The 26079-nt window shown below is 37.7% G+C and overlaps 1 protein-coding gene across 3 annotated transcripts in view; it reads right to left on the bottom strand.

The window, feature by feature from the left end:
• The window catches only part of ARID2 (AT-rich interaction domain 2), a 106326-nt gene that overhangs the window by 62005 nt on the left and 18242 nt on the right, over positions 1 to 26079 (bottom strand). The gene's annotated exons all lie outside the window — the stretch shown is intronic.

Below are 26079 nucleotides of genomic sequence, written 5' to 3'. Positions count from 1 at the left end.
CAGCCTCCTTCTCAAGGATCAGGTTACAATCCTCATATTTTACATCCCACTACAGTGGTATTAGTTGTCATGTTTTGATGAGTTCCTATGGCAATAACTGTACTGATACATTTCTATTGACAAGAAAAAGTATAAGTAACTGTACTGTGCAAAAATAAGGAGCATTGTTTAAGAAACAGGATAGAAAGAAACCAATTTACAAGGAAAGAGGAAGAGAATTACTATTCCCTAGGCGTTAGTTTTGTTTTTTTTTAATAACAGTAACACAAAAAAGCAGAATTTCAAATTAATTCTCAGTAATATACTTTTTAATTTCATCTACACATAATCAAGATACAGTAAGTAATTGTCTAAACTGATACACTCACTGTTCATCACACACATGCTTGCAAACACAGAGGTATCCCTCACTAAATGAAACAATTTCAATTGAAACAAGATTTTACAGTGAGAATCTTGAAATGCACCAAACATCCCTTTCTAAACTCAGTCTGCAAATTTAGTAATAAATACAAAATAAACGCTTATTTTCTTTATTTAAAACGTGCAGACTGGGAACTTAAAAGGAAAGTCAGTTGCTTCTTTATAACGCTGAAAAAATGAAAATAATATAAAATACAAGATGCACCAAGCCTTAGGCTTATAGTCAGAGCTTCAAAGCTATGTAAGGACACAAGCAAGTAGGTGTGTGCCAACTTCAATTTCACAAGCACATAAACACCAAGGCACATGCTTCCCACTGATCTCTATGCAAGTCCATCACCCAACCCATCAAATAGACTACAGCGTTCCTGTAAGATGCTACTTAGCAACTCTCTGTATCATCAAATTACTTTGGAAATAAGGCTCTGATAACAAGGAACAGTTCATAACTCAGCAATTACACCTAAAACTTCTCAAAACTTGACTAAAAGGAAGAAAAATATCTAGTAAATAAGAAATGTCCTTCAGTATTTTCTAACATAAAACATTAAGATTCTTGACAAAAGAGGAGCAGGGCTGGGGGAGTTGCTGCAGTACGTGGTGCTAAAGTACCTGTGCTCATGCACTGTATCACTGCACAAGGAACCACCATGCCGCGTCAGGCCACCAACACAGAACCCCTGAAGCCACTGCAGAAGCCACCACCTGGATGTCAGTGTGCCCATCTCTGCCCAGGACACAGCTGCAGGCAGCATCAGCTGGGTTAGCTCGACCACTCACTTCAGCTATTTGAACCAACCCGGCCTGCAGCAGAGCAGGAAGGTTCACAATGAACTGCTCAGCCAACCCTGCTACAACAATTCTGAATGCCAATAGAAGCAGGCAGCAAACGGCAGAGAGTAGCTGTAAATAGTTTTAAACCGGTAAGCACTGTTTCATAAAGCTATCTAACACTAACAGCTAAAACAAACTGTCTGCTGACTGACTATAACCAGCAAGGTATTTACAAGATTCTTCAGGCAAGCAAGCAGGACCAGGAGCAGTAATGATCAGCCAGGCCAGACCAGCTGCCAATGGAACCAGACGAAGCTTGCCTGAGCCCGAAGAGCAAAGGCTGCCTTGCAATTCTTCCAAGCTCCCACAGCAAACAATTGTAGTTAAACTTTAAGAGACAGTCAGTATAGAAGTCATTTTTCTCGACTAGACTGAAATCCACATCTGACATAAGCTGTGTTGAATTAACCTTGGCCAATACAAATACGGGCTGGAGCCAGTAATGCAGTCCCAGCACCACTTGAGCAAGTTGCCCTCTGTCTTAATTGCCAAAGAAAAATGCAACTGAGGCTTTTGTTCATTTGTTTTAAATGGACCAAGGGTTCTAACTTATGTCCCAAATGGCCTGAACATTTATTCCAGGTAGCTTTCCTTTGGGAAAGGACACAGAAAGAGTTATTAAATATTTTTAAAAGTGTTAAACTCCAGGGAGCTGGAGCATACCAGATGGATTGCAGTGAACACATGCAAGAAAGTCAGGCAGCCACATTTCTAAGCAGTATGTTTGTACAACACATGGAGGGCTTAAAAACAACATGCTGGGGCCATTATAAGGAAGAGATTGGTTTTAAAAAGAAAAAGTACCTTCTGAACTGCATGTATCAAGTTACAGTTTATCAAAACAATCTCATGCATAAGTATTTTGTCATGCCATAGGAAGATACAAGAAGAATATGAGAAGAGATTTAAGACAGGGAGAGCTCCACACTCTCTTCCTCTGTAACACTCTACGCTTGTAACAAAGGGGTAAGAATATCAAGGAAACGAATCAAAAATTACAAAGACCACATTCAGTGTAAGAATAAAGTGTGTGTCTAAGAGCAAAGGGTGGGGGAGACCTAGGCAGGATTGTTATAGGCTGCATGCGCAGCAGCAAAGGGAGCCAGCACAGATTGGCACACCGTGCACAGCTTGCTCTGGTACACACAGCTGATCTGGCATGCTACAAACGAGTAGGATACGAAGGAATGCAATTTAATGAGAGGGATTATTAAAAATTCTAACAGTAGATTGGAAAAAAAAGAAGGTAATTTCTCTCCCAGGCACTTAAAAAATGCTATGATAACGGTGTAATGAAGTTACCAGGTGGAGGTGAGCATATTTCTCTCTTCTTTCTCCAGCATTATTAGTGATTACTTTCTAGAAGTTACGAACTAGTTCAATTCCACTAAAACACTGATGAAAGAGAAAAATAAAGACTACAACAGCAGTCATACTAAAAGCAGTGGGCCAAGACCTGGCAACCATTAGGATTTTTGCCACGGGCTAGCTAGCTTTGTGCAAGTTACTTAGCTTTTATGTGATGTCAGTAAGAAGGGGACAGTAAAATAAAGTACTCTGTGATATACAGAAGTACTAAAAGAGCCCGGGATTGTTCAATTGGAGAAGCAGACTGCAAATAAATCCAAATGACAAAAAATGTCTGATAAAATGAACCTCTGAATCTCTTCAGGCCTGGGTAGTGGCAAATCAGGCCGACGACAAGAACTAGTTTGTAGTGATTCCAAGTATATCTCCTATCCTTCTAGCCTATCAAATACAGTCATATCAAAGGTAAAGTTTCACAAGTACCTTGGTACTTGCAAGTGTATTTCTATAAGTTTCTGATGAGCCTCCACAGCATTCCTCCCCTGCCCTGCGGTCCCCCAGCACAGCCTTCAGCCACACAGCACCCTAAGGACATGTGGGCTACACAGTGAACATCAACTAGGTGAGACCTTCCCAAGTTTTGGTTTTTAATAATTACACGTGACCAACTGAACATCTCACATGATATTCTCTTTCTACTCCCTTCCTGCCTCAGAAAAGGAAGGTGGGCCAAAGGATTTCTGGGAATCTTTATTCAGTCTACCTATGAGTTCAAGCTTGCATTATCCTTGACTTGTTTTTTTTTTTCAGTAAAAAAATCAAGAAGTTTAAAGTGTAAACGTGATGAAAATATATTGTTTAAATCCAGACAGACAACTGGTTACTGAAAGTAGGAAGTGATTAGAATCAACTTAAGTCATTTCACAGTGCAACAAACAGCTCTGTTATCAGAGCAGTAGTTACATCATTCTTGCACTGGTGCTGTCTGTGTCATGAGAACACCAATAGTCCAAAGGGGTACATAAAGAAACTGAAAATATTATTGTCTTATTTTTAGCCACGTACGCATCAAAATGATGTAATACTATGAAATACTGATATCCATTTACAAAGAAAAAAAAAAGTGAACATTACGAAGGCAGTTTTAACTTGCTACATTATAAACACATCAATAGCATGGTCCTCATTTTGTGAAGAAAAAAACACGTTGTCAATGCAGAAAGATATAAAATATGGCATGCGCTGTAACATACAGTTAAGTGCTACTACAAGAGAATTTCATATTTGTTTGACTTCTCACTGGGCTAGGATCACAAAAACTCCTGTGGTTAATCTAGTGACAGAGGACTACAGCCATCTAAGGAGCTTTTTGGATAACAAAATGAAAAACAACAATTTACATTTGTTAAAAAAAAACGTTCCAAATTAGAAATGTGCCCAGAATGCAACTCTTACCATGATGGTAACATGGGGAAAGTTAAATTGAATGTGTAGTCTCAGGATCCTCCACTTTCCTCTGAAGTGTCAGATTTCTTAATATTACCCACATCTGTTTCCCTAGAAATTCATCTCTGCCATACCTGCCAATTTCCTGACTTAGAAATGACTACTTTAAGACTTGCCTATCCAACTAGACTGGCTGGCCCTTTCTCAAATAGGGTTTCAAATTGCGCTGTTCAGAAGGTATCAAATTGTGCTAGTTGAGATTAGGCACTCCGTGCTGTAACACATGCAAGTACACTTGTCAGCTACTGACGTGAGTTTTAGCATTAGGTTGAGCAAACTACCATAAGGTTCTAGCAGACGTGCACCAGCAGATAGAGATCAGACAATAGAAGCTGTCACCACCCAGCCTCCTGCCCCTCCCTTTTGATAAATGTGGCTGCTCCTAAAGGAAGACAGCTGCTCCACTCCTGAATCAGCTCATGAATCACTGTTGCTCTCAGTCCAACGTCTTCAAGGCAAACTGGAATCAGATGATTTTACCTGAAAATAGGTGGGCCATGAGCTGATACATGAGAACATTTGACATCATCAGCTGGAAAGTGGGAGAAGCATAAGGCGACAGGTTTGTAACAGCAACAGCCTCAGCCATTTGATTTCCATCTATGACTGCATGTCTGCCAGAACCAACAGCCTCCTGAGTCTGCTCAGAAAAGGTCCCACCACTATTCACGTGAACTGTATGCAAACACCATGGACTGGGCTTTATGCAGAGTATACACATTGCACCACACATGTTAACAACTTGTCCACAAAGCCAGATATTATTTTAAATGATTTATTTATTATTTTGAGCAAGCACAAAAAGCATTCAAGAAATCCTATCTGCAATGAGGCTGCAGCCAGCTCACCATCTCTAACTCTTTCACCTACAATTCCTACTACAATTTTGCCTTGTCAAGTCGGGACATACACACAGCTGTAGTTCCTTGCAGATGTACTTCCTTGAACCTCCCTTTCCAAATGGGAGGTGTCACAGCCCTGGAGGGATGTCTGTTCTCCTGCCACACAACTACCACCTGCACTCAGCCAGGCTGCCCGCCCAGCAATTAAAGCACACAGATGCTGAGGCAGACACTGCTAATTCAGCACAGACCACAAATTCAGGCAGAGGCATAGGTTAGGACAAGAGCTTCAGTTTTTCCTAGTTAGACTGTATGCAAAACCTATACCTAGGGTTTCATCAGCAGCCTACAGAGCAATTCACCCTGGACTATGGCAGTGGTAAGAGAGGGAGGAGAAAGAAGATGAGGCAACCAGTTTATTAAAGCATGATCAGGATCCAGTCTAGAGATATCACATACCTTTGTCAGCACATGCTTACTAACAGTCTGACACATCTTTACACTGGTTTTTGATATTACTGGTGTTTTCTCAACTATTTTGATTTCATTATTATTATTATTATTATTATTTACATTGATAGATCCAGTGAATGGATGCTATTAAAAAATAATAATTTACAACCATATACTTATTCCCATTAAACTTCACAGGGCCTCTGAAAAGCCAATTTACACTGGTTTTATCACAATATAATCAAACACACAACTGGAAGATTGCAGAATCAAATTATTGCCCGGGTGAACATAATGAGGTTCAACACAGCAAAGTGCAAAGTTTTTGCACTTGGGCGAGAGGAATCCCAGGCATCCATACAGACTGGAAGAAACGGTCCTGGAGAGCAACCCTGTGGAGAAGGACTTGAGGGTCTTGATGGATGGAAAGCTTAACATGAGCCAGCAGTGTGCCCTTGCAGCTTGGAAAGCAAATGGTATCCTGGGCTCCATCAGAAGAGGGCTGGCCAGCAGGGACAGGGAGCCAATTGTCCCCCTCTACTCTGCTCTTGTGAGGCCCCATCTGGAATGCTGTGTCCAGGTCTGGAGCCCCCAGTACAAGAAAGACAGAGAGCTGTTGGAGAGGGTCCAGAGGAAACAAAGGTAATCAGGGGACTGGAGCACCTCCCCTCTGAAGACAGAGTGAGGGACAAGCTGGGCCTGTCCAGCCTGGGGAAAAGAAGGCTGTGGGGTGACCTCATTGCAGCATTTCAGTTCCTAAAGGGAGCCTACAGAGGGGAGGGGAATCAACTCTTTGAAAGGGTAGATAACAGCAGGACAAGGGGAAATGGTTTTAAGTTGAGGGAGAGGAGATTTAGGTTGGATGTCAGGGGGAAATTCTTTACAGAGAGAGTGGTGAGGTACTGGAACAGGCTGCCCAGGGAGGTTGTGGATGCCCCGTCCCTGGAGGTGTTCAAGGCCAGACTGGGCAGCCTGGCCTAGCATTAAATGGGGTGGTTGGTGGCCCTGCACGTGGCGGGGGATTGGAGATTCATGATCCTTGAGGTCCTTTCCAACCCTGGCCATTCTGTGATTCTGTGATTACTTGAATACAAGTTGATGTAGTTACGTTTCATATTTAAACTTCTCTAAAAATATTTTATTTTGATTCAAGAAAAGGATTTAGACCTTTGCCATTCCTTTAATGATGCAGAAACCTTTAATCAGATTTAGCTTTCTAACATCTCGCTATTTTAAGATCCATCCCTTACATTGCTTGACTTCATTAGTTCAAAACAAAACAAAAACTCTAACACAGCGTAGGAATGTATAGTGATCACACCAATTAACATACAGAGCTAATATTAGGCTATACTTCAAGCAACTAACTAGCCTTAAAAATCACTGGTTCATCTCCAACACAGTTTTGCCTTGATACTGCCTGATAACTAGAAATGTAGCAAAACTTCTTTTGTCTTTTTTGAGTCTTCTGAGTTCAAGCATAAAGAAAAGCCAGTATACAGAAATGCAGACAGCGAGATGATAGTGTTTTTGTACTCATCTTCTTTTTTTTTAACCTACTAGACCTGGAGAACATAGGTCCAGAGCAAAAATAAGCAAATTCAGCTGCAGTTGCTATGTTGATACTTCACCCTGGCAAAGCATTACCGCTCCCTCTGGTGTTTGACTGACCCTGTGCCAAACCATTTCAACACAGAAAGATGGACAAAAACCAAAAAACATACATAATTTCAGAAGTGCATAAATGTGCATATAAAAACAAAATTGCACATGAATATAACACTTAATTTTCTTCACAGTACAGTGGTTGAATTAGCAGAATTTCAGATCCTAAGAGCACCGAAAAGCTGCACAAAGGAGGATATGACTCCAGAGCCAGAAGTTTGATCAAGTCATGCTGCCCTGCCAAAGCAGCTCACATTTGGGTTAGTTACTACCCAATCTTTCACTCTCATTCCTAGCTGTGCTATGGAACCCCACTACTCTTACACAACTTTCACTACTTCACAATGGATCAGAGACAAAAATACTTTCCAAGCTAGCCCTAATCACTGAAACACAGGCAATATATCCTGCCTTTTATTTCTTTCCCAGATTAATATTTTTCATTCAATTTCAGAAGAAAATATATTAAAAAAAAAAAAAAGAAAGAAAAGCCAGAGCCAATTAGAAAAGAGAAGGGAGAAAAAAGACAAAAAAGGAAAAAGAAAAAAAGCAGTGGGAGTTCACAGCTCTGGACAGAAAGATGTAAGAGCTCATTCTTTCACTACTGGTAACCTTCTAGATTACTTGAATTTATTTATTTATTTTTTTAAAAAATGTTAACTCTTTCCTAGATAAGAATGAGAATTATTTTACTTTCAAATATTTAATACAATCCTTTGAATTAGACATGACATATGACATATCTATGAAATTCTGATTTCTCCTCACTCTTGATGCCCCAACACTAAAACCTTGTAAGTGACAAATGGTTTGTTACCTTGTTTTCAAGTACCATCAAAGGCTCTGCATGAAGTACCTGCTGGGTAGAAGTATCATTTCACAGAATGGAACTTTATGTGCTGAAAACGCTTTCATGCAGTCAACACTAGGAGTTTTAATAGTAATATGCAGAAGCCAAAAGAATGGCATATTTGAAATACCAGAGCTGGTACTACAGAACACAGATATATCCTCAGTGATATACTGGGCTGCCTGTAGACAAAACTGAGCTGACCCAGGAGTCAGTCAGTCTGCTTATGGCACAAAGGATTTATGTCATCCTCTTCCTAGGTCAAAGTAGAAATACCTACACAACAAATAAGAAATACCCAGCTCACTGAACAAACAACCTTGGACTGCAGCACTTGTTGCTCACAATCACTATAAGCAGGACAAATTACAAGCATTTCTCTATTACATTTAAAATTACATAGTGTTGCTATTTATGTCTCCTAGGAAACAAAATTAATTATAATACAAGTTATACGTTTGTTTAGTATCTATCTAGTCAAGACAAACATAACATCAGCTTACAGTATTTTTATTGCAGACGTAGCAAATGGCTCCAATTTCATCCTATGACTTGCAACTCTACCCAGTCTGAAGGCAGCTACTGAAATATCAGCCATTTCAGCTGGGTGGCTGCATTTTGGCTAGTTGTTCAGAAGTGTGAAACATTTAAATACAATTAAGCTTTGATGTTAACATCCTATTATTTGAATGGAAAAAGCGCACTCCTATCTGAATCCATTTATTGATGCAAAGCAACAGTGATCTTATTTAATGAGTGAGAAGGGGGGGAGGGGAGAAGGAATATTTCATTCTGGAGAACTAAAAATAGTGGGACAGACCTTCATTTTTCCCTCAGCTGGAATCCGATGGTTCCACACTACCATTAAATTGATCCTATCTAATTTTGTCTCAGGTGTTAAACACAATCACAACACACAGACAGTACAATTAAAAGAGCACACTCTAAGACAAAGTTGATTGCACTGCAGCTGTTAAGCAGACAAAGTAATATTTACACACAAAATACATGTAAACCGTGTTAAGCTGAAGGTGTTAGAAATCCTTAGAAAAGACTGCACCCTGCTGGAAGATTTGTTAACTTGCTGTAATGTCTAGTTGGTAAAGCAATCAAGTTTGTAAGTTTCTTTAAGTTTCATAGGACAAAAATATTTGCTATGCAAAACAAGAAGCTTTTCAAGCATACAGTGCTTCAATTCTTACACTTCTTAGGTTTTATGTGCCAATGACTCGTTGCATTTCAAAATATAAAGCCAAATATATTAAGGCAATTTTATACTACTATACAAATTTTCATATCTACATCCTATGACACTAAGAGCAGTACAGATAATTTTCTGTAATTCCACTTCCCTTCTTTAACCATAGAAAGTTAGTAAACACCACCACCACACAAGAAAAAAAAACAAACAGTATACCAAGGGAAGAAGCAACAGAAAACATAATGCTTTTAAAATCACTCTGTGAGCAATGGAAATAATGAATCATGGATTTGAGTTTTATATTCCTCATATTCCATTAATATATTTACTTATCCCTTTGGCCCATGCAAAAATGTGAGCTCCTTATCACAATACTGCAGCACATTCTAAATTGCCCTCAACTCTTTATTTCACACTTGGCAGTCACTGCTTTCTTCCTCCCATGCCCACCACAGACCTGCAGACTTCTCCCAGCTCCCATATTCCCACCCCTCCAACTGACAGAGCAAGGAGCAACACACACTACAACTGATTCAGAACAACATTCATGCAGGGGCCAATGGGTCAAAACCCCACTATATCCAGAATACACAGCGTTCAAGTTGTCCCTAGCCCTCCTACATTGCCAACATTTCTGTGGTCTGCTTCCTTTATGCACCTGCTAATTATCATAGTGGTTATTGGAATTTGAGGCTCACTCCTCTCCATCAATCTTGGCTGAACTTGGTCAACAGGTTTTAAAGCACTTGAAGGCAGACACACGTTGAAATTGCATGAAAAACATTCTTTGTAAAACCAGACTAGTAAAATTCTACTAAAAATGTCTAGGAACTAACAATTGGATATATGTTTCTATGCATTCCGTATGAAAACAAGCAAATAATTACCGTACCTGCTTGGAATCATATTTTACTGTCACACATCAACTAAAGCAATGTATTTATGGCCGATGGAATGGACAAGCTAGATGACCAATTTTGAATCTGGTGTGAACACATACATGAGCTACCGTTAAACTGAAAGGCAGAAGTAAACAAGATTCGTGGAGCAGGAGGCTAGAATGTATTTAACTTCAGCTTGCCCTCAATTCAAATAATGGATCTTTCCTAAGATATCAGTAATTTGAGATAATATACAGCACTATAATTCTGTACTGCCAGCAGGCAGTAATGGGAAAAGTTGACTGAGGTCATCACATGCAATATACTGTTCCAGTTTCAGCAGCCATATCTTTATATGCAAAACAGTGTACTCAAAAGAGCAGTGGTCATTTGTCTTGTTACTTTTTTTTTTTTTTTTAATATTTACTGCAGAATTTAATTATAAGCATCTATAAATTTGATTTGGAGATTAACTTGAAATATATATATAATTCCATTTCCCAAATAGTATTCCTGCTAAATTAAAAGCAAATTTGCACTTCCAACTTTCCGCCTATTAATTGTGAAAATCTCATCTTAGCCTTGCTTATCTTTGCACCTGTCAGACTTACCAATGATCATTACTTGCAACAGTAAGAGCAAACCCTCCCCTTTAATTCAGGTAGCACTGCTCTTACTTGTGCAATCACTCCGAAATTGCTGGTGAGGTGTCAAAGGAGGCACAGGAAATTCAGCACTGTGCAAGAATTGCATTAACAGCAGTCAAAAACAGAATTAGTTTAGTACTAATTTTAGTTTAATACTAATTTAGTAACATAGTATGTTAATGCAGATACAAATCATATTTATTCTCAGAACCTTGAGGGGATGCTCTAAAAGTTGAAAGGTCTACTAAAGGCTGAGAAATCTGAGCCTACAGTCTGGAAAGAGGAGGCTCAGAGTGGATCTCGTAAGTGTTTATAACTGTTTAAAGTGCACGTGTCAAGTTGAGGGGGTGGACTTCAGTGGAATCCAGCAATAGAGCAATGTGCATGAACTGGAATGCAGGAAGTTCCATACTAACACAAGGAAGAATCTCTTTCCTGTCAGAGTGACAGAGCACTGGCATAGGCTGCCAGAGAGGCTGTGCTTTTTCCTCCACTGAAGATACTCAAGAGCAGCCTGGACACCTACCTGCATGACCTGCTGTAGGGAACCTGCTTTAGCAGGGGGGTCAGACTCGAAGATCTCTAGAGGCCCCTTTCAACCTCTACAATTCTGTGATATTTTAATAAATTTCCAGTACAAATAGACACGTTATTCAACACACATGGAAGGCTAATAAGAGGCAGCAAGAACTCTTTCCTGTAATCTCAATGCCTTCCATGCAGCCAGTCTTCCACTCAAAATTTTATACTGCAAGTTCATTAATCTTATTAACAGTTACTACTGTTACTAGAGCAGGCTGTTAATTCTCTCTCTACTGATCTGGGTACACTAAATAACTACTTTCATTTCTTAAAATGCCAAGGACATAGTGCCCATGCACCATACTATTGTAGAAAACAGTACTAGGAAGAAGTTGATACAATTTTGAAACATTCTAACCAGTTACTACCAAATTTAAAACTAAAAAATAAAAATCAACATATGGACTATAGCGATCAAAGTATCTGTTAGAGATTTTCATTGAAATAGGAAAATTTCAGAAAGAAGAAAAAAGGGTTTTAATGCTGTCTTAAAAGTAGCTCTCGCTCCCAATAAATGAGCATCACTTCATTTTATCAATGACTGCCATAGTTTTCTAAAAGCTGGCATATGAGTCTGAAATGAGGAAACCTAGAAAACAGAGCTGAAAAGAAATGTAGAAGGGCTGCCTTATCCGTGTGTCCAACACTGCTTGCAGGTACCAATCTGAAGGGACACTTCTTGGCAGACGTCAGTCTGATCTGTTACAAAAATATCATCCATGGAGATTCTCTCCATTTTCTGCACAGAAGTGATAACTCACTGTTTATATTAGGAAACTTTTAAGAATATTTAATCTAAGTATCATTTGCTCCTAACACACCTCTCCACTGTTCCCTGAAGCACATTTCCTTCAATGGTATGAAAACCTGTATAAATCCTTTTATCAGAAGAGTTTGGCGGTTTTGTTAGGTTGGTGTTTTTGTTGTCTGTTTGTTTGTTTTAAGTGTCCAAAATTTGCACAAGTTCTTTCTGATTCCTGCTGCTGAACTCTTGCAGTGACCACCTTATAGTAAAAGCCATGTTAATAAAGTCAATCAGATGAAGAAGAGGTCACAAGAATACTAATCTCAGTCTACACATGGAGTCCTTCAACTCTTCTAGGAAATCATTTTATGTTCCTTTTTCTTCCAGTAGTACCTTAACATTAAACTGCTTGTTTATGATAGATTGACAGATAGATAATGAGATATGAGACATATTTCTCCATTTACAAAAGGGGAAAAATAACACTGCAAGTGTTTCTGTTAAGTTTCATTAATCGTTCAGAAAGCTTCCAAAAGCAATATATTTTTATATAATCCCATTTCACATATCCAAAGAAACTAAACTCTGCTTAACTAAAGCTAGAAATAAATGAGTAAAATTAAATATTTTGTTCAAGAATGCTGCAACTACATCAACCATCAAAAGAAATCTTAATGACACACAAACTGACAGATCAAATATCAGAACAACTTTAGCTCTGCCTTACTGAGCACTATTAAATAGATTAACATTTTGAATCGCATTTTTTAGCACCTGTATCCCAATCTGACCTTTGGAAAGATAATTTTCTTCTGTAGAAGGAAAGCAATTCTTAAGAAGGAAGTATTGCCATTTTTTTAAATCTTTGTATCTGCATTTACTGGACAACCACCCTTAAAGTATCAATGTTGAAGAAGAATCACAGCAGATGTGTTATTTCAGCTGCTGACACAGCCTACAACTACCCCAACTCTGGATGAATAGAAAACATGACATAACACATGACAGAGGATTGGCTGACTTACCACAGCCACCAGAACTACACACGAGCAACCTGCAGAAGCAACCAGTGATGTCACTTTTGGTGCCACAGCTCACCCCAGCTGACACAACTTTGCTGTTCATCCAATCTTTGCCATACATTTGTGACCGTTGCACACAGTGGACAGCAACTCAGGGCAAACAAGCTAAATTTTTCGAAAGTACTATGTAAAAGATTTTAGTACGTTTTGGCTGCATCTGAAGTTTGAATAATTGATCTAATCAACTATTAAGTTAATTCTGATTAGTAAGATATTGAAAGAGAAGGCTACATTTCTCGTTCCTTTAAATTCAAACTAACTAATGAATTTGCTTTCATCTCAGATGTTTTCGCCACATACTCCAGAAGCACTACATTCTGTAGAGGATGTGCTGTGTTCACCACTCAGAACAGAGGCAGAAGCCTTACTCTCACTGCTAACCTGAACAGCAGCTCTGCTACTGGGTCACAGATGAGACCAACTACTTCCGAGACACGCTATACTTTACATCTTTACATTTTATGATATGCTTAAAAAAGAAAGCGAGCCATTAAAACAGTCCATGTGTAAATAATGCTAAGCATTAGGCATTCCACTGCTGCATCAGAAACAGCAGGGGGTAGTATTTCAGTGCTTTTAAACCAACATACTTTCCAGCAAACAAGTTTCACCCTGTGTTTTCCCTCTGTACAGGGTGCCCTGAAATCCCCCACTTGGATTCCTTCAGATGGAGCAGCCCAGCCCCTGCTCCAGGAATGCTGGTGACCACCTGGCCACTCTCCTAAGCTCCCTTTGCTCTACAGATTTTAGCAGACTTATTTAGGACTACCACAGAAATCATTAGTTTGTAGCTGGTCACCTCACATTGCTCATTTACACCTTCTTACACACAGTAACTCAATGCCAGCTTAGATTTAAGGCTAAAACAGTAACTACTACAGCACCACAAGCATACACAACATTTACAGACTAGAAGATCATTCTGACTATGAGTTTGCAGTTCCAATGCATCAAAACAGCATCTAATGCTTGTAACCCACATGCATTTACAAAAAATGGTTTTCGTGAATGCAAAATTGCTTGATTTTCCCAAACTGAGCTAATACTATCCAATCTAGGTTATGAACTTAGACCACCAAACTTTCAGCTCTATCTAAAGAAGGCTGTCTCCCAGCAGTTACTAATCACCTGACACACTTCTGAGTTAGCTGAGTTTCTTCCAGTGTATCACCACACATTTGAGATCATGTGCTGACATCACACATACGGTTACAAATTTTCAGGTCCCCTAAAATCTGTTTTTGAAATCTGGTATTTTTTTTCCATATTATCTCCATTCTATTATTTTTTCTTTTACTTAAGAGTTCACTCCAACACTCCATACACCCCTGCCCCCGAAATCCACAGTAGCTGCAGATAACCACAAATGTTTGTAGCAAAGCTAGTAATTTTCAGGACATTTTGCTTGTGATTTTAGGATGTATTACATCATGAATTACCATCACCAAGATTCAGCATGATCTTTGATTCAATTATAGAGCTGCTTCCCAGGTCTCTAACCAGATAAATTTAGGTGTCTTAGAAACAAGGCGCATGTTTATTTTCCACCTGTGTGCATAGCATATTCATATTATCCCACTTATAGTCATTTTAAGCACATCTACTCTAAAATACAGCAAAAGCTTGTGTGAAATACAAAAATATTATCTCAAGGGACTCAGCTGTAGAATGGTCACTAAAAGTTATTCCTCTGGTGTTCTTGGCCATTTGGTCTAAAATACAGTATAATGAGAAAAAAAAGTCCAACTTTGAAACTTAAAGCTCAAAACTTTAAGTTGTAATAAAATATCCCTTCTTATTATCCAATTTTACGATTTCATTTGGGGAAAAAAACAAAAACAAGAAAAACCACAGCAACCTTTTATTTAAATCATTATCATAACCTACACTAGATCACTATCATATATTATACTGAAGTTGAGCAAACTCTGTGATTCTTCTGTAAATTACCACACAGTGAAGATGTATTTTGGGAAAGAAAAAAAAATGCAAAACTACACTGGTTTTAGGGATTGAAATTATGATCCGAGGGGATTCACAACAGTTACTGAGAAAAACTCAACAGTTACTCTCTGCTGAAGCCATTTTGTCCTCTTCATATCTTGTTCAAATCATGCTAATAAAAATGCTAAAATGACACACAGATGCTATATGATGTCCTTCAACAGTGGCTATTTCCATTTTGAAGATAGAGCTCTACTACCTGTTTTTACTGATTTAAGGAAACACTGACCCTAAACAATCCATTCTACCATCTTGCACCTCTCAGAAGGCTAAATTCACTGAAAAACACTATTTCATTTTTAATTATTTTTTAACTTAAGATCCTCCAGTTCAATCAGCAAGCCAACTTCATTAGCCAAAAACCAATGATATTGTAAGGGGTGTTATGGGAATGTGTCACCTGACGAAGACAACTGTACTTTTCAAGTCAGAATCATAGAATCATAGACTCATGAGGTTGGAAAGGACCTACGAGATCATCTAGTCCAACCATCCTCCCATTACCACTGCTACCACGAGCACTAAACCAGATCTCGTGGCTCCTCATCCAGACGCCTCTTGAACACTGCCAGGGACGGCGACTCCACCACCTCCCTGGGCAGCCATTCCAGCACCTGACCACTCTCTGAGAGAAAAAGTTTTTCCTCATGTCTAACCTAAACCTCCTCTGGTACAACTTGTGGCCATTTCCTCAGGTCCTGTTTGTTGTCTGGGAAAAGAGGCCAAATCCCTCCTCATCACAACCTTCCTTCAGAAGTTGTAGAGTGCAATGAGGTCTCATCTGAGCCTCCTGTTCTCCAAACAGAGGTATCTTTAGAAGCAGCTAAACTCTCATCATCTGCACTGTGGCAGCTGTTACATTGTGAGAATAAAACATTTATCAGCAATTACCTCCATGATCTCCTCCTGATCAATTTACAGTACTGTAAAAAGAAGGAATACACAAGAGCAAGCAGTCTAAAATGCACTACTGATGTACACAGGATTGCTGACTACCAGAAACATGGAACAAACTTGGTAAATATTTTGAATGTAAATTCAGGTATAATCTTGCAATAACAACAAAGTAATAGGATTTGGAGGAACCAATGAAGGTGACTTCACCCACTGCCTGCTCAAAGGGAAGTTGCTCAGGTCTTTGTACAGTCAAGTCCAACACTAAAAATAATTTAAAAAAAGACCTAAAATAAAACTGCACCTCCTAGAAAAATGATTACATTATCTTTCAGGACATTAAATGGCATCACATTAAACTTAAATAATTTTCTGACTTTTCAAGAATATACATAAAACAAATCAACAAGGTCAATGAAGAACCTGACTTGCTTTTAATTACCAGCATATTTTTATTAATGTTCACAAGAATCTACTAATCAAAAATGGCAAATAGATGTGAATAATTAAAAGGGAAAAAAGCACTTGTATATCTTTGAGAATATGAATGGATAAGATAGAAGCACACATATTACTACCATGTTTTCTCAGTCAACTGGCAACAAATAAATAAATAACAACAAACAGATTTTGAAAGAAGCTATAGCTTTTCTGACTTGGTTCAAAACACTTTTGCTTTTACACTTTCTATTCTAGTCTAGTCCCCAACAAAGCATAATTTCTTCTTCCTGCTCAGGGATATAATTATGTCTTCATTAGTTCTGAAATGCAGTACAGTAGGAAACTGTTGATTTTTTGGCAGCATTGGCATACTAAATAAGAATAGCCAGATGCTGCTTACATCACTTTCAGATATAGACAAATTAAAAGCAAAGCAAAAATCAATGCACATGTGTTCATGAAAGCAATAGATTTTGAGTTCCCCCGCTATCTGGCTCTCTGTTAGAAGGGTATTCCGTCTCAAAAGGAGCATGGTATGTCCATAGCTATTTCATGCCCTCACGTGAACATACCGAACACAAATTATAGCAGATAAAACTCTGTAACCATCTGGTCATCTGAAGTATTTCATATGAATTGTAAGTGACCTGATTATTGGTAAATAGAATGCTTCCCGACTGGAATCTTCTTTCTCCTTTCTGTTGTATTTTGATTGAAAGCTAAGGATGGCAGTTAGCAGAACTCCACGATATGTTGTTCTTTTGTTTGTACACCAACAGGTGCACGAACAGCCATTAAGTAGGCTGGTGCTAAGAAGTGCACAATAGCATTAACTGCTCAGTTATGCTCTAGGAATCAATGGAATTACCACGGAGGAAATAGAATAAACTGAAGTTTGTAAGAAAAAGGAGATGAGCGCTCACTTGCAGGAGTGCCCAGTTATAACCAAAAATTATACTTTCATTATCAGCCATTCTTCCAGTTTATGACTTACTAAAACAATAATCACTTCCTGCTTTGGGACTGAAATTACTCCTGATCCTCCTCATTCCAGAAGGTTTGTTTGTTTGTAGTTCTTCTGGAGAGAACGGAGAAGGGCAGATCAGGGAAATCCATTACTACAATATTTTTAAGCAATATTCATAATTTTTTTTTTTTTTTTTGCTCTCTGGGCTCTTCAAATACAAACGTTGAGTTCTCTGTTAGGGTCTTTCTGGAAGCAAAAGACTCTGCTTTCATGAATGCATTCTTAATAACAACAAAAAAAAGAGGTGATAAAGTATAGTTAAGGCTTTAATTTAAAATATATATATATTAAAAAATCCACCACAGAATCTACACACTATTTTCTTGTCAGAAGTACAGAGTGCAGCCAGAGAGATAAGTAAATATTAAGCATTTGAGAAATCTAGATTATAATATTTTTAATATTTTAGTATTAAGAATTATTGACATTTCAGGAATTATTGACAACATGAACATTCATTTGTCATTTGTCTGAGAGCTATGCTTACTACTAACACACAACTTGAAAAGCAAGGCTTTCAGTACATTAAAACAACTGTATGCATTAGAAAGCCCATCTCAAACATCACTGTATTTGGAACAGAGCTTAAATATAAGGGTTACATAGATAGCTCTGTAATGACCTACAGAATGATTGAATGCATAACAGCTTGGTTCAAGTCTCACCTTCAGTCTTTGCTTATTTAATTCAAGACCTTTGGAATAAATGTATTCTTTATGATCTTTTGTATAATGGGAACCAAAATTTCATTCAGAATAACTACACAAATACATGATAAAAACGATCATTACTGGAAGGTACATCTCAACCATTATGTACATTTAGGAGGAAAAGCACTATATTTTCACAATCACAATCAGCAAATTCTATACAAAAGGACAATGAGCAAGGAGCAGTGCAGATACACATGTACAAACAACTTAAAGAGTGTCTCTCAGTCACCTCTTCTGCTACCTCAGGATGAAAAGGAAAATCCTGGACTTCTACTACCTGCCTCCTTCCTAGACTCGACAGGAGCCATCTGGCTCTCTCCAATCACTTGCAGCTGCTGCCTGCTTAAAGGAAAGGCAAAAAGGAGGGGTGAAGGATATAATGTGCAAATACAGTAGGAAAAGAGTCTTCACCTTTACAACCAACAAGCAGCTTCGTACTGTAACGTCCATTTTCAAAAATATACCGCATACCAGCCATCAGATAAACCATGGAATATCTTAGTATCTGCTCAGGAAACAAATGACTTTACCAGAGAGCTAGTTATATGAAAATATAAAAAAAACCTCTAAGTTATACACTTAGAGCCAAAGGTAGAATTTTGCCAATATATCAGATTCCAAATCTTTATTTTTTCATAAAGATGGGTCCAACTCAGATGCAATGTAGAAATTATTTTAATTGGCTTTGACTCCAGTTCACACAAAAGAAAAAAAAAAAAAAAAATCAAGGAATTGTGAATATAAGAGTATAAAAGCAAGTCCTTCAAGTCTATGTCCAAAAAAAAAAAAAAAAAAAAAAAGGTAGTGTAGTGTAACATTCTTCACTGCTCACTCAAAATGATTGAGTGTTTTGATGTTTGAACACATTTTCCAAGCTAAAGTAAGCACATAAAATTATTAATAACTAATGAAAAGGTACCACAGATATTTTATATTCTACAATGAATTAGAAAAACACACACAATAATAATCTGTGCCCATTCCTAGTGCTTTGTTTTTTCCTGCTCTTCTTCTCATTCTCTTGAAATAAATTTCTGGTCAAATAATGGAAGCTCTGATTATGATTCGTCTCTGGATATTTTTACTGATGTTGTCAATAATAGCCAGGTACCTGGAACTGCCTACTTAGTTTTGTATTTCCTGCAAATAATTGTAACATAACTGGTCCTCTCCATAATATACATATATATGTATATATTTTTTTTTTTAAATGAAGCAACTTAACTGTCTTCTCCTATAAATATACTAACAAACTCTGAAAGCCATGACAAAACACAGGTAGTAGAGCCCTGAAGCACTCTGCTACAGGTAACAGCTTGTCTCTTGAGCCCAAAGGACATGGGAGTTGCAGCGGGGATTAGAAAGAGAAATAAACAATGTTTGTTGCAAACGTTTAAAGATTAGAATAGTGAGCACTCTTTCATTATGCACAGTCTATTACTGAACCACCATAATTAATAATGAATTGATCTCTAATACTTTACAATCTTCTTATTTTCTGGTTTTTTTTTTTCTTGTTTTGTTTTTTAAAGATGTTTCAAAAAGAAAGGTAAATGAAAGAGATTGCAACTTACTTCTAAAGTCAGTGCCTCATCTAGATCAGTTGGCAGGCTGTTCCCTGTCAAATGCAACATGCTTTGAGATTACAAGTTTGGATACACAGCTCATATGCGGAGTGAAATATCTTGTAAAAGCCATATCTGATTAAAAAGAGAAACATTACTAAAGGTAATCAAGTTCTGCAAATACATCAATGGTTGTAGAGAATGCGCGATGTCACAAGGCAGGATTCTGTCATTCGTTTCTTCACAGAACTGAACGTTCTTTACTTTGAGGAATTTCTGTGTTGATAATATCCTTCCAAAACAACTTATCCAATCAAGCTAAAATTCCCAGAAAAGATCTGTAAATGCACAGATATGTGACAAATGCAGAATTTCTTGTTACTGGACACTACTCGGATGTGCAGATATTCCCACATACCCCAGCTCAAACCCCAGAAGCTTCACTAACCATAACGCAAAGCACCAAACACTCTAAGGGCACCACAACACACACGAAAGGAGCTGCCAAGAAGTATTTAAACCAGCACTGTTAAAATGCTGAAGCAGAAACCTGCAGCAATGCTCCAAACTGCCAACATTTGCCATTATAATTCTACATGTTAGAAGACAGATATCTCAATATACATGTCATATTATACATACAAAGGCAGATGGTCGAAAAATACACTAGTTTGAGTTATCTGTGTACTACAGCAATTGTTAATTTAGTTGATACTGAAAGGTTCAATACAGATATAAATATGAAATTATTATTATAGCACTAAAAAAATAGCAAATTAAGCAATGTAAATTAAACTTTAATAATGGATACAAACGTAACACCATTACTTGAAACATATACTGAACCTCCAGAACTAAAAATGCCACTTAGCTTTCAGGATCTGAACAGTTTACCTGACCACAACTTCAACTGGTATACTCTTTGTCTATTAAGATACATGGAGGACAAACCCCAAAGCCCTGTTTTCACAGTCTGAATGCTTTGCTGGCCATATGCTCTGACGTTTCCTTTTGCAACTGACTTCAATTTTGAAAAAAGAAAACCACTGAAGTTTACAAATACAAAGCTACTGAGGTAAGAACACTTTAAGTTTCAGGAAAAAAAAGTTCACTTTTCAGATGCACTTTTTTTTAACACTTAAAATGATCACTGATAAATGGTTATGGTAGCAATTATGTATTCACTTATTCCCTGATAATACAATGTTCCACTTTTTGCAATTTTGGCACTTCAGTAACTGTTTTTGCATTTTAAATACTTGAAATTCAGACAGACGTTTCACGAATCAGAATAAACAAGCAGTTAGAAAATAAAAGAAGACTTCTTAGACATAACTTCAACTAGCCATAGATTTCATTAAGACTTACGTATACCATAATGAAAAGATCAGATGTTATAGATGCAAGCACTGAAGTTTCAATCTTCCACAGCTTAGCTTTTCCTTTTAATAACGTCCACATTTAAAGGGGATCTACAATATTTATCTTTCATTCAGTCTTTTAACTCTATCTCACACAGTCAAAGCATCACTAAAAAAAATAACAACTGCAGAACTTCCTTATTTCCCCCTCACCTGCAGTATGTAAAACCACATCACAGCCTAATGAGAAATGGAAGTCATTGAAAAACCACACTTCTTTCAGTGCTGGAAACTGGAGGTAATTGAACAACTAGTTCTACAGGTGATTCAAGTTTAAAGGATGCTCTGTCGTACAGGTGTGGCCTCACTACCTGAGAAGCATAAAAATGACATACAAGCAGCATTTGTCATCCTATCTATCATCTGACACTAATACCAATACAATTGGACAGAAACTCAATTCTCAGTTCCATGATAGGCAAATGTGATAGAACCAATTCCTCCCAAAATATACAGGAACAGATTCCTGTATCTTCAGCCAACAGCAATGAGCTGCATTTTTGTCCTCTTTCTTAAATACTCAGTATTACCTGAGGACTTCCCACAACCACAGAATCGTAGGGATTGGAAGAGACCTCTGGCGATGATGTAGTCCAATCCCCTGCCAAAGCAGGCTCCCTATAGCAGGTTAGATAGGAAAGCATCCAGGAGGGTTCTGAATATCTCCAGAGATGGAGGCTCCACAAACTTTTTGGGTTCCATCCCTGGATTCCAGTGCTACTTCACACTGAATGCAATCAGTTTTTCCTCAGGTTCGTATGGAACTTCCTATGTTCCAGTTTGTGTTTACTGCCCCTTATTCTGCCTGTGGTCTCTGCTGAAAGCAATCTGGACTCATCCATTGGATTCCTGTCCTTTAGACATCTGTAAGTATTGGTAAGATCCCTTTTCAGTCTTCTCCAGGCTGAACAGCCCCAGACCTCTCAGCCTTTCCTCATGAGGGAGATGTCTTAATTATCTTTGTGGCTCTCCATTGGACTCTCTCTGGAAGTTCCCCGCCCTTCATGAACTGAGGAACCCAGAACTGGACACAGTGCTCCAGATGTGGACTCATCAGGGCAGAGTATACAGAGTATAACCACAGACACACACACACACCAAAAAAAAAAAAAAAAAAAAAAAAAAAAAAAAAAAAAGCCAAATCACAATTTACTTTCCTAATTCACTGCATCATTAATGATAACCTTTTGCATGCAAATTTTATCACAAAGCCTTAAATCAGGTAATTCCTATTGCCTTAGTTAAGTATTGAAAGTAGGAAAAAAAATATTAGACAACATATACTGTGTAACATTTCCCAGAGCATGGAACCCCTTATAACCTGAAAGTGCCAAAAATAAGAAGCTACTTCATTGATAAACTACATGCTGTCACACTTCATTTTAATAGTCTATTAATATTTTTGATAACAAAATATATTTGGAAAAAGTAATAACCAATATTATAATTTTTGAGACTAATTTATTCCATCACAATAGCTGGTTCCAACTCACCACTGCTTTTAAACCACAAGTCATCAAGTAACAAAACCAACATTTTGTGAAAATATACTGCATATTCCATCTTTCCTGTTTTCATACGAAATCATAATCCCAAATCACCGGATCATAATACTCTGCATAGGAGCCATTTGTGATACCATCATCAGAGATTGCAGCATTAGGTAAGAAAAAAGCAGCAGGCTAATCCTAACAAGGATTTTATTTTCCTGCAAACGCTCCTTATTATAAAGCACACTTAAGAAATGCACAAAATACATTCTCCCCTATTTTTTCTTCAAACTTCTCCAGAAAGCATCATATGTTCTTTCACTCCATACTATCAATAAACGGTACCTCTGTGAAAAGCCCAGGTGTCAGCATGTTACTGTAATGTTTTTTAATGAGAGAGTAAAGAAAAAGGAATTTTTTGTCCCGTCTTTATACAAAACTTCATCTTTTATCACTGCACATAAATATGGTTCTCAGAAAACATACCACTAAACAGCACATAAACAGCTAGATACACTTCTTCCATTTTTCACCTTCCACACTTCCTTGTTTTACGTTTTTGTGTTGCGTGAAAATGTAACGGCACAAATATTCCTATCAAAGCTACTGAAAACTATGCTGCAAAACCAACTGCTCACAGCTGTTTGTAAAAGTTCCTAAGAAATAAATTGAACAATCCCCTGTTTCTACCCCGGTGTACATCCACCATCAATTCAGAGCCTATGTATGAACTGTGGAAAAGTCTTGGGTCATTTTAAGGGAACATGTAAGTGTCAAAGCAGGTAAATAAGCCTGACATAGCCTAAAATCTGTAGGGTTTCTTGTTTGTTTAATACAAACTCCTATTCAATCTCATTTCCTGAATAGAAAGGATAAAATTACAAAGAAACTTATCACCAATTTCTTCAGCATCCCAATAGTACCAGAGCTTAAAAGGCATAAAGTAATCATCCCAGACAAGTGTGATGAGCCATCAGTATTACAAGACAAGTTAAGGAAGATGGAAAACCAAGTTTCTCCTCCCCTCTGTCAAGAGATGTGAAAACTTCTGCTATATTTGCTGAGTGCCCTGTGTCTAAAAGGAAAAGAGGAAACTGGCACAACTGCACAGATATCAGAACAGGAAGATCCTCAGGAAAACCAGACTGCTCTTTCCTCACCATCACGACCACTGGAGTCCCCATAACAATTTAGGTACAACACACTCCTTGCTCTTTCAACAGCAGCCATCAGTGCCCTTCACATGTAGTTACCATTTTGATACGCTGTCAAATTAACCCAAACAATGCAAATAAAGAAGGCAATTTTAACTACCTAAAATGCAGACAAACCAGAATGTAATGATGAAACAAATGAGTGACACTTCTCTAACTACAGGCCTCGACCTTGCAGAGTTGCAGTAGTCTGCTACAGCCAAAAGTAGTTCTGAAAAGCAGAGAAAGTCTGAACTTGCCACAATGGAAGAGATAAGGAATGGCTAATAGTTTTTCTACAAAATTAAATAAGTGAACAGAAGCTGTCGTAAACATCAGTAATTAAAAGCCAAGAACAAGAATCCTCATCCTCTTAAGTATTGTGTAGATCGTCCCTAAAATAAATGCTTCTAAGATTTCTGGGACAAAGAGAAATTATTTTTGGTTAAAACAGATTATTTTAACCATATAAATGAATTGTTTGAAATCGTTCCAGGCATTTAGAGTTTTCTTCATGAGACAACGTGAATACCTTTTTTTCTAACCTATTTTACAAAAATGTTCACAGTAAGAACCACTCTTACCAAAACTGTATTACCGTAAAATTCTATTACGCAGCCATAACTGCAAGCAATATTACATTTAAATATACGACTTGCTTCAGAAATATTTTTATTATTGCAACTCAATGTATATCTTTAAAATATTTTTACTTTCAGCAAATACTATTTGATCTAAAAATTACATATTGTAAAATCTTATTGTATATTAAATGTTTTATAGCAGATGCATATTCAGTACTATTTCTTTACCAGAATTAAATCTGTTCTGTCCGCTCCGTGTGGTGTGTATGTGTACGGTAGATCTCCAGTGCACAACAGCACCATAAGCTCATCTTGGATTAATCAAGAGAGTATTATGAAGATTTACTTGACCATGCTCCTTACATAAAACTTCTGATTCTGTAACACACAGCAAACTTCTTCCAAAAGCAGGGATTCCTGACTTCACTCACTGTAGCACTCAGAGAACATTCATCATGTCAAACCTACAGGAAGTAGCACTATTCATCTGCCTCAGAGGCAAACACACAGCCTGCCGGCCTACAACTGACATGTAGAACATCATTACACAGAAGTTTAATTGCTATCAATATTAATTTCAAAAAATTCCTTCCTACTCTTCTAAAGAAGTGATACTCAGTCACCATCAGCTTTTTATTAGCTATAAATTTGACATCCTACCGTCTCTACGGTATCTGATGAAAAACCTGTGGTACTATGGCATTCTCTTTGTTTCTGCTGGTAGGCTGCTCAATCCTTATGCTCGTGAGCAATTCATTACGTTAACAGTTAGCCACTCTAACTAGAGGGATCTTATTTATTTCTGAGATCATCATGTAAGGTAAAGCCTAAAACTGATCGTTCTTCACGCAGCAGTAAATCAGTCATTTGCAGTCTGCTAAAAGAAAAGTAGACTTGCTGGGTATTTTTGTACATACAAGCATAGCACTTACTGTAGTAGCAAAATAAACGATGTAGAAACAAGTATCACTGGACAAAGTTTACAAACAGGTTTAAAAAAAATGGGGCAGCTCTACATAAAACTCCAGAAGAGATCAAGAGAGACAAACTTGAGAAAGGCTTGTGTAAAACAGCTGGCTAATAGGAGGTAATAACTGTACCTCTGATTAATCGGGACATTGGCATTCATATACTAAAATGCCACTACTGTCATGAAGAAAGGAAGTTCCTAGTTACAATCTAACCTTCCAAAGTATTTTAGCATGAGGCAGTAGATATAACAACCTCCAATTCCAAGCTGAGAGGCTTGCAGATGCAGACACCTGGAACACCGAAGCAGCTCACCCATCATTAAGGCCTCACAGTACTAAAGCAGTCTTCCACTGCCATCCTTCCTCTGTAGTAAAGAACTTTCTAAATAAATAAATAAATAAATAACAAACTTTCCTCTAATTAAATCAAACTGTTTAGGTATGAAATATTTACACTTGCTGCACAACTGCAAAACACTAACAATCCATTTTCAAGTCAACAAATAGTTGTGGTAAATAACATTTTGTAAATTGAAAACAAGCCTGAGACCTTCAGGGTGAGAACTACAGTACAAGAAAATAAGCATCCTTTCAACCAAACATCTTTTGTTAAGTTGTCCTTACAAAAATTCTTACCAGCCATAGGGCAAGTCTAATTTCACATACTGTACTGCAATACTGAATAGGAATATGGTTTTTTTCTAAGATAAAGATACGTGTATTTATTTAACCATAAAACTGAGAGGCATTTGTGGTA

Source organism: Phasianus colchicus, chromosome 1 (genome assembly GCF_987193195.1).
Source record: "Phasianus colchicus chromosome 1, bPhaCol1.hap1.1, whole genome shotgun sequence".
In the NCBI taxonomy this organism is placed as follows: Eukaryota; Metazoa; Chordata; class Aves; order Galliformes; family Phasianidae; genus Phasianus; species Phasianus colchicus.
This window is presented reverse-complemented; position numbering and strand designations above follow the sequence as displayed.